Consider the following 10256-nt stretch of genomic DNA (forward strand, 5'->3'; position numbering starts at 1 on the left):
TCCTCCTCATGTGACTGTAAAAACTTTCACTTTCACTGGAAGTGACATTTCTCGTAAGCGCTCGATTTGTACCTCGTCGTACGTCGGCGCCGAGCTTCGAAAATGTCAGATCTACAAACTCACAACGCGCGGCGGATGCGTCGCGCTGAGGGCTTGTAGATCTGCCGTTTCGGCCCGCGACTCCGTCGTGTGACGTCTCCGCAGACCTGTAGAAAGCCTGGCTTTTGTTCCGAATGAACCAGTGTGATCCGGTCTAGAGCCCGCCTTATGTACCGGTTGTTTTCACCCACACATACATTGACACACCGTTTCCGTATCCGGTGTAGATCCAGACCGGATCAGCTACCTGCAAAGTGACTTGATCTCACTCTGAATTTCTCTCCAGTATCCACAAGATAGCGCCATTGCTATATAAAACCCATTGATAAAAGGAACTCCACGGCTCTCTAGTGTAGTGTAGTCTACCATAATGAATACAACGGTAACTTGAAACTTGTGGTCCTGTTTTCTGTTTTCTCTTTCTTTTTTAGAACTGGTCCTGGACACTATGTTTTGGGAGAACTGGGACCATTACCCGTTTTTCCTTTATAAAATAAATGTTCTATAGGCCTAAATCATTCATGAACAATATGAGGTGATTCTTTTTTTTCTTTTTTTCTCTCTGTATTTGATGATATTTGTTTTTTACTATGTTTTGGGAGAACTGGGACCATTACCCGTTTTTTCTTTTTAAAATAAATGTTCTATAAATCATTCATGAACAATATGAGGTGATTTTGAGGTGAACAAGACTGCAAGGACTTTTTGGGACGGACCTTTTAAGTGTTTTTAACATTTCTGCCTAATAAAATATTCAATCAATCAATCAAAAAAATTGTTACATTCGCATTTTATTCATTTTACAGCAGATGCATTTTCCACTCCATAGGTTCCTATTAACACTACATGCAGACCGACAGACCGACAGACCGACAGACAGACAGACAGACAGACAGACAGACAGACAGACAGACAGACAGACAGACAGACAGGATTTGCACAATTTCTCAGATCAAAATAAACCGTTGTCATAGATACAATTATACTTAATGAAAGTGATACTACTTAATAAAATAATTAAACCTAAAGCAAAGATACAGATACATACAGATTTGCACAGGGCCCACTTATTGTGCCCAGTTCAGTTACCACTTTGAAATAGTGCCCAGTTCTCTTGTATGAGGAATCAGTTCAGACCTTGATGACGAAAAAAATCTGATTTGGTAACATGTACAGTTCTTTAGCTGTTGCTGGAATAGTTATTAAGACATGTTGTGAGCTTGTAGATCTGCGATTTATTGGCAAAGAGATTTGGTGTAAAAAGGGGCAATAATGGTGGCTCATTTGCAATTGCTTGGTCTATTGTTCACCCTACATAATGGCTGCTGCTTAGGAAATCCACTCCATACAATTTGTGGGGGGAAAAAATAGCAAATATACAAGCTCACAACAATCTACAAGCTCACAACACCTGCATAAAGACAGCATTTCCACTGTTTTGTCTACTTCTATCAGACTGTCAGTTATCAAGATGTCTGCGTGACCACATGACACCACAGACTAAATATGTTTGACTGAAAAATTTAATGAATAATCCAAGCAGGTATTAATGGCGTTCCGAATGCAATTCAGTCCATTTCAGTTAACAAGGGTGATGGTGTATAGCCTACAGTCAGGTGTTCTCTCACATAGTCTTTCTCCCTCTCTTCTCTTTAACTGTCATGCAGTTCACATTCACATGTGCAAAATAATTGTTTCCAAGCTCACTAGACTGTGATGAAGTTCTGTTAAAAAACACTTGTGGACACGAATACTAATTCAGGTGCCCAGTCTTCCTGCCCAGATTTCCCTAGTGCCCACTCTTCTCCACCCCAAAGTGCCCTCATTTCCCTAGTGCCCACTCTTCCAAGTGCCCAGTTTTCCTGGTGCCCAGATGTCCCTAGTTCCCACTCTTCTCCACTCCTAAGTGCCCACATTTCACTAGTGCCCACTGTTCCTAGTGCCCAGTCTTCCCAAAAATATGGTGCCCAGATGTCCCTAGTGCCCACCTATCCTGTATCCGTTTCTACATAGAAACGCACCGCCTGCTTGTGCCATCGTTTCCACAAGGACCATGGCCAAAGTGGGCTCAGTGGGGCCAAAGAGGGCGAATCTTGGCCCCACTCCAGGGTAGGTCTAAGGCAGGCCAAACGAACTGGTGATGTGTAATGCTGCTTGCTACTGATTGGCCGTGGTCATGAGTCATGATGTTTCAGTAGACTAAGGTGAGGTCTGTTTGCTCTCCCCCAGGACATCAGAACATGTACAGTATAGCCTATAATTTGCTGTGATTTTTATTTTTATTTGTATATATATATATATTGCACTGGATTTGATGTGATTTGCACTCGATTGGCTGTGATTTGCACTGGTTTTGCTGTGATTTGTTTACATTTGTTGATCATTTTTACTCTCTGAGTTTACAGACCTGTAAGGGTCCATTTGGTTCTCACCATCTGCTGTGGTGTGTTGGGGAGGTAATGCCAGACAGAGAGATACAGTCAGACTGGACAGACTGATTAGGCGGGCCGGCAAGGTCATAGGGACTGGGACTGAGCTAGAGTAAGTGGTGGCTATGGCAGAGAGGAGGACCCTGGCCAAGGCAGTGTCCATTCTTGATGATGCCAGCCACCCACTGCACACAGCACTTTATGCCCAGAAGAGCAATTTTAGCAATAGGCTCCGATCACTGCAGTGTAGCACGGACAGATTCAGGAACTCTTTTATCCCAAGGGCCATTAGGCTGCATAATGATGCACTGGGGGAGAGAGGAGGGAGGGGGAGGGGGTTGACCAGCTGATCTATATTTATTTGTTTTTAGCTGCTCTTTCACTGCTTTTACCTAGGTTTTTAACTGCTTATAACTGATAGTTTTTTATTATTGCATTCATTCATTCCCATTGGTGTAATGTTTTTTAAATGTTTACCATGCTTCTTTTTATTGGTCTCTGTATGAATGTATTGCACTGGAGCAGTGGTGTGTTCTACCGTGTCCCGCTGTATACGCCGTATACAGTGTCGATTTTTTGGGGGAAAAGCGTATACAGTCTACTAACCATTTCATCCATTGAAAACGCGCTAGCGTATACCCACGACCATGCGCATCTCGTGCAGGGAATGATTATCGTATACCTCCGAAAAAAAAACTAAACCACACCACTGCACTGGAGCCGTTGAGCAAAGCAAATTTCCTTCGGGATCAATAAAGTATATATCTATCTATCTATCCAATAGCTGGAGTATACAGCATTTGTATACAGGACAGTTGGCCACTTGTCTACATTAGGCAAGAAGCAATGACCTCCACCTACTGTATGTAGGCTACTTACATTAAGTAGCCTACATACAGTAGGTTGTTACATTCCTGTGGCTGCGCTATTGTTCTATAGGTGTTAACGGCCGGCGAGAGAGCTGCTTCGCGCTATAGTCATGGAAATGAAATTGGGCCCCGATGTGAGGGGGCTGATCAGTTGAGCATGGGGGCTGTAGACCCGAGCCCCCCCCCCCCCTATCGGCGCCTATGCAATGGCCGTAATCTGCTATGCATACCTGTGGATTTGAGTGGGGGTAGCCTACTATTGTGCTATGGAAACGGGAGACATTTTGTGTGCTGGGCCGTGTGTGGCCATAAGGTGCGGTGCAGGGCTGCTATGTGGAAACGCAGAGACATGCCATAAATAGCCTACATTCCTGTTTAGGACTATGTCCAAAATATAAACTTTTCAGCAAATGAAAAAAAAAGTTTTTAAAACAACACAATACTGTCTCATCAAAGTTGGTATTCTGACTTTATACATTGTCAGATACTTGCACGTGTCATCACTTTACCCAAATCCAGCTCAAGTGCAATTAGGAGGTTTTTGACCATTAATGTGGAGATAGTTGTGTAGTGAATACAGTAGTTTCAATGTACAGATTTCTTTTTAAATATATTCTACTAAGACTGATGATAGGTTCTTGGTTTACCTATGATCCTAGATTAGGCTACTCTTTCTATGCGTTTGATGATTACCTCGTGTTTACCTTTGTAACTGCAAGTCACTCTGGATTAAAAGCATCTGCTAAATGCCTACGTTTTAAAGAAGTGGCTGAAATTTGTTTGTTGTGCGAGCTCCATCATTATCGTTTTGTTTTCAGCAAGGGAGAAGAAAAAAGGAGGGCGTACAGGCAAAGGGAGAGCAAGGAGAAACAAATGAAACCGTAAAGAAACACCGGGGGCGGCAGTGGCTCAGGGGTAGAGTGGCCGGATTCGATCCCGGGCTCCCCCAGAGTTAAGTGTTGAAGTGTCCTTGAGCAAGACGCTGAACCCCTAATTGCTCCAGATGAGCAGGTTGGTGCCTTGCATGGTTTCCTCCGCCATCGGAGTATGAATGGGTGAATGTAATACACAATCTATGTAAAGTGCTATACAAATGCACCATTTACCATTTATCTACCATTTGTGTCAAACAAAAAAATACTAGAATATGAAACTAGAAAAGTGTGCTCCTCGGACCACAGGTCTCTGCCAGGCTGGGTTGCCTAGTACCCAGGGTCTGCAAACTTACATTATGAGCCGTTATTGCATTATGAGTTGCTAAAATACATCAATGGAAGTCGTGGGAATTCGAACACAGAACCTCTGCATTCAGGGTCTGGGGGCTACACCACTACACCAACAGCAGTCTCTGCTAGTACTTTTCACGTGTTCTTCTGGGTGTTGGCTTTCATGCTTAAGACTTAAAGAGATAGTTCACCCAAAAATATACTTTTTTTCTATCGATTAGTGACCCCATGGAGACTTGAATTCATGGATATTTTTATGTTTTTGTCGAAAACAAAAAATATCCATGAATTCAAGTCTCCATGGGGTGACTAATGGATAGAAAAAGTCATTTTGGGGGTGAACTATCCCTTTAAGACAGGAACTTGACCCGAAACATACACCAAGTCAGCACCAACCAACCGACTAAATGATCAGCTGGTTGATGCACTGTGGCTGCATGCTCCAACTACTTTATTATTTTATTTATTTGGACAAATAGGTGGCTGTTGTCATTTAAAGGTGGTGTAAGTGATATTTCTGTGAGATGGAGAGATGGGGAAACCTCTGTTACTGAACAAACACTCTATAGCAATGATTACTATCAGAATATAGAGCTTAAACTTTTTAACAAAAAAAAAAAACTTTTGTTTTAACCAAAAACATATCACTTATAGCACCTTTAAATTAACAGGCCGATTTTTGCTGGCATCTAAACATGGTAAATACGTTAATGACATTAATGAATAAGCAGTCAATGTCATGGTTAAACTTCTTTAATGTTCAGCAGAGCATATAGTCTGACATCAAACTGTAAATCTATAAAGCAGGAACGCTAATACATTTGGACATGCTTGTAGAACCAGCCTACTGTATATTAAGGGCGATTTATACTTAGTTCCACGTCTGTGTCGTGCACTGAAAATAGCAGATCTACAAGCTCACAACGGGTCAAGCTGTGACACGTTGTAAGCTTGTGGATCTGCTACTTTTGGTGTGCGACCCAGCGTGCAACAAGGATATCAAGCCCTTTACAGTACCAAATGTTGCCCCGTTATTGTATTACAACCATCAGTTAATAAAACACATGCAGATCCACAAAACCCTTAAAGCTCAATTGGTAGAGGTTTGGGTTGTGTAGTTACCTTGACATGATGTAACTCCCCATATTGGTGAGATATCTCACTCCGTTGCTCCGTTGATTATACATTTATATTCCAAGAATGGTCTCCTCGTTGACTTACATTGCACGATGAAACATGTCTCTAAGTTACTTCTTTAGCACATAAAGTAACGCAAACAAATCATGTTCTGCCAATAACATCTCAACACCCAATACAACATTTAAATCTATGTATTATTATAGTCAACTATGTCAATTATGTCAACTTTTTCACTGGCTGAAGATCCAGATCTAGATCCACGGATGCAGTACGTTTCTTTTTTCCTAATAATAGCTAAATCAACATTTGCTATTATCAGATATTAGAAGTTAAGATGACGTTATACAACAGAATCAGCTGTGTTTCATTTATGTGCTAGAAGAGTGACTTTGAGTCAATAAGGAGAATATCTTTGGATTATCAATTTATAATCAACGGAGCAGCTATTGAAGATAATCTCACTGATATATGGAGTTACATCATGTCAAGGTACAGTAACTACACAAGCCAAACCTCTCCCAAAGAGTCATTGCGGCTTGCAATTTAACGGTCCTACGTGTAATGTCGTTCATTAAGGGTTATATTACTCTGAATGTAGTTCTGATCAGAAATTAGAATGCAAAAAACTAAAACAAAAGTAACAAACAAAGTAATATCATTCTGCTTTGTGCTTTCATGTAGCCGTTTAGATGTCGTTCTGATGTCTGAAACCTGTTAAAGAAGTTAGATCTATATCAGTGGTTCTCAACCTCTTATGGGTCAGCAGGCCCGCTTGAAACATAACATAGTTATACGTTAAGTAACTATTTATTGGTCTCACAATAAAAAAACATATTTTTCAAGGTTTTAAAGAAGGGGGGAAAAAGCCATAATTTCTTTCTTTCTTTTACATACCGTAATTTGTTTTATATTAATGTTATACTATCAATAAATTCTTAAGTGTTTTGCCATTTATTTGGGGGGCACACTTGCAATATCCTCCCGACCCACTCCCGGCTCACAGGTTGAGAATCTCTGATCTATATAATTTGTTAAGCTGTCTGAAACTCATGAAAGCAGATTATTATCCATAATCCATAATCTTCACATTTTTGGCTTTCAACCAACGCAGCTTTCTCAACAAACAAACAAACAAACACACGATTTGAGTCACCGGCATCAAAATACATGCAGAGACTGTTTTCTTTTTTTTTTTAAGTACAAAGTGCAAAGTCACCAATAATTTTCCCACGGATGACAGTATAGTGCTTATTACACACAGCGTCCATATTCGTATCCATATCCGTATTGTAAATTCAATATTGAATTTACAATAAATTGCACAGAACCGAAAAGAAAAAAAAGAAAAGGAAAAGGTCAAACCCGTTTCCCAGACTGCACTAGATAGTTTACGTCGTATTCTATTGAAGGATTAGGTTCATTTGTCATCGTCATGCACGATTCTAAACATGGTTTGCAGTGAAAAGCTGCCTTGTACTGTACTGTACTGTACTGTACATCACCTCTGAAGGCATGATGTTTGTGGAGTCTTCATTTTTAGCTAGCAGCGCTAGCAGCGCTAGCAGCAGCAGCACTAGCAGCGCTAACAGATGCTGATGTGAAAAGCCATTCATGGCTTATAATACTGTCATGATGTCATCTATAAAAACTCATCCTCTTCCTTCCTTTTTTAATTAAATAATAATAATAATAAAATAAAATAATAAAATAAAGTAATTAGAAGGACAATATCAGTCGCCAGAAGCAGGGACATGTGTGTCTAACATGGTTAAAAATTGTTTGAATTTCAATGGGTTTATATAGGAACTACATAAACTGATAAAACTGATACAATTATTATATCAAGTATACCAAATCAAGCAAAAAGTGTTTGGGGTGAACACAAAAGCCCAAATGGACGTTAAAATTATCCCAGAAGTGGTTTAAAGTGAAATACCCATTGTAATCCACGGACGTCATGTCGTTTGTAAAGATGTGGTCTTGAATGCAGTTCTTTTAATGTCAATATGAAACTGTTCTTTTCCTTGTTTATTGTTCATATTAACACCGTTCTGCCCAATTTGAGATTAATTCATGATTTATCAGGACGGATTATTGAATTGAACCTCGAACTGTCTTGAGACTGGAGCAGTGAGCGCTCTGTCCCATCAAACTGTGACTCAGATCCAGTAGAGATTATAATCCCAGTGTGTCGAAGACCTCCTTAATTCAATCTGGGACACACGATGAGGATTAATGTCAGCTGATATTAAGTCACCACATCACAACAAGAGAGTCACTCTCAGCCACGTGTGTGTGTGTGTGTGTGTGTGTGTGTGTGTGTGTGTGTGTGTGTGTGTGTGTGTGTGTGTGTGTGTGTGTGTGTGTGTGTGTGTGTGTGTGTGTGTGTGTGTGTGTGTGTGTGTGTGTGTGTGTGTGTGTGTGTGTGCGCGTGCGCGTGCGTATGTGTGTGTGCACAAATATTTGTATTAATATACACATGAGGGCCAAATGCATAGTAAGAAATAGACTAGGATGAATCATATTGAGGTTAAATTAGGGATTAGGGTTAGATCTCTAGGAGGAAGGATGGACCGGATTACAACCTAATCGTTCTGTCTCCAGGCAACTGGTTACTTCTTCTTCTTCTTCTTCCTCCTCTCCTTCCTCTTCATCAGTGGTTTTCATTTCAAGGACCCTCAGTTTGATGCATCATTAGGTCACGGAACGCCATGTTCCATTCTACACTCTCTGAGTTACACAGCGATAAGGGTCCGTTTGGTTCTTGACGATCAATCATTCAGCCGGGGGACTCCCTCAAGGACCCCTGGTGGTCCCCGGACCCCACTTTGAGAACCACTACATAAACTCTGAGCCCAGTAGTCTTGCTGGAGGATCTGGTCAGGTTTCGTGACGTTCTGGTGGTGTTTCTGGAGCTCAGTACTGCTGCAGGGGGTTCTGATGGTGGTTCTGGAGCTCAATACTCCTGCAGGAGGTTCTGATGGTGATTCTGGAGCTCAATACTCCTGCAGGTGGTTCTGATGGTGGTTCTGGAGCTCAATACTCCTAAAGGAGGTTCTGATGGTGGTTCTGGAGCTCAATACTCCTGCAGGAGGTTCTGATGGTGGTTCTGGAGCTCAGTACTGCTACAGGAGGTTCTGATGGTGGTTCTGGAGCTCAATACTCCTGCAGGAGGTTCTGATGGTGGTTCTGGAGCTCAGTACTGCTGCAGGGGGTTCTGATGGTGGTTCTGGAGCTCAGTACTGCTACAGGAGGTTCTGATGGTGGTTCTGGAGCTCAATACTCCTGCAGGAGGTTCTGATGGTGATTCTGGAGCTCAATACTCCTGCAGGTGGTTCTGATGGTGGTTCTGGAGCTCAATACTCCTAAAGGAGGTTCTGATGGTGGTTCTGGAGCTCAATACTCCTGCAGGAGGTTCTGATGGTGGTTCTGGAGCTCAATACTCCTAAAGGAGGTTCTGATGGTGGTTCTGGAGCTCAATACTCCTGCAGGAGGTTCTGATGGTGGTTCTGGGGGTCAATACTCCTGCAGGAGGTTCTGATGGTGGTTCTGGGGGTCAATACTCCTGCAGGAGGAGGTACCAGTAGTCTTGCAGCAGGCTCTAGTCATGGTTCTTCTACGGTTCCGTAGTACTGCAGGAGGTTCTGGTGGTGGTTCTAGTAATCTAGTAGGAGGTTGTGGTGGAGATTATGGGTCTCAGTGAGGGTGTATGTTCTGGGTCTCAGTTCTGGGTCTAAGTGGTGGTTGTGGGGTTCAGTATCATGGTTGAGGGTCTCAGTATGGGGGTAGGTTCTGGGTCTTAGTATGGTGGTTGTGGGTCTCAGTATGGTGGTTCTGGGTCTCAGTATGGTGGTTGTGGGTCTCAGTATGGTGGTTCTGGGTCTCAGTATGGTGGTTGTGGGTCTCAGTATGGTGGTTGTGGGTCTCAGTATGGTGGTTCTGGGTCTCAGTATGGTGGTTGTGGGTCTCAGTATGGTGGTAGATTGTGGGTCTCAGTATGGTGGTAGGTTCTGGGTCTCAGTATGGTGGTTGTGGGTCTCAGTATGGTGGTAGGTTCTGGGTCTCAGTATGGTGGTAGGTTCTGGGTCTCAGTATGGTGGTTGAGGGTCTCAGTATGGTGGTTGTGGGTCTCAGTATGGTCGTTGAGGGTCTCGGTATGGTGGTAGGTTCTGGGTCTCAGTATGGTGGTTGTGGGTCTCAGTATGGTGGTTGAGGTTCTCAGTATGGTGGTTGTGGGTCTCAGTATGGTGGTTGAGGGTCTCAGTATGGTGGTTGAGGGTCTCAGTATGGTGGTTGAGGGTCTCAGTATGGTGGTAGGTTCTGGGTCTCAGTATGATGGTTGAGGGTCTCAGTATGGTGGTTGTGGGTCTCAGTATGGTGGTAGGTTCTGGGTCTCAGTATGGTGGTTGTGGGTCTCAGTATGGTGGTTGAGGGTCTCAGTATGGTGGTAGGTTCTGGGTCTCAGTATGGTGGTTGTGGGTCTCAGTATGATG

This window comes from Gymnoscopelus braueri (genome assembly GCF_963280865.1).
Source record: "Gymnoscopelus braueri genome assembly, chromosome: 2".
Taxonomy (NCBI): domain Eukaryota; kingdom Metazoa; phylum Chordata; class Actinopteri; order Myctophiformes; family Myctophidae; genus Gymnoscopelus; species Gymnoscopelus braueri.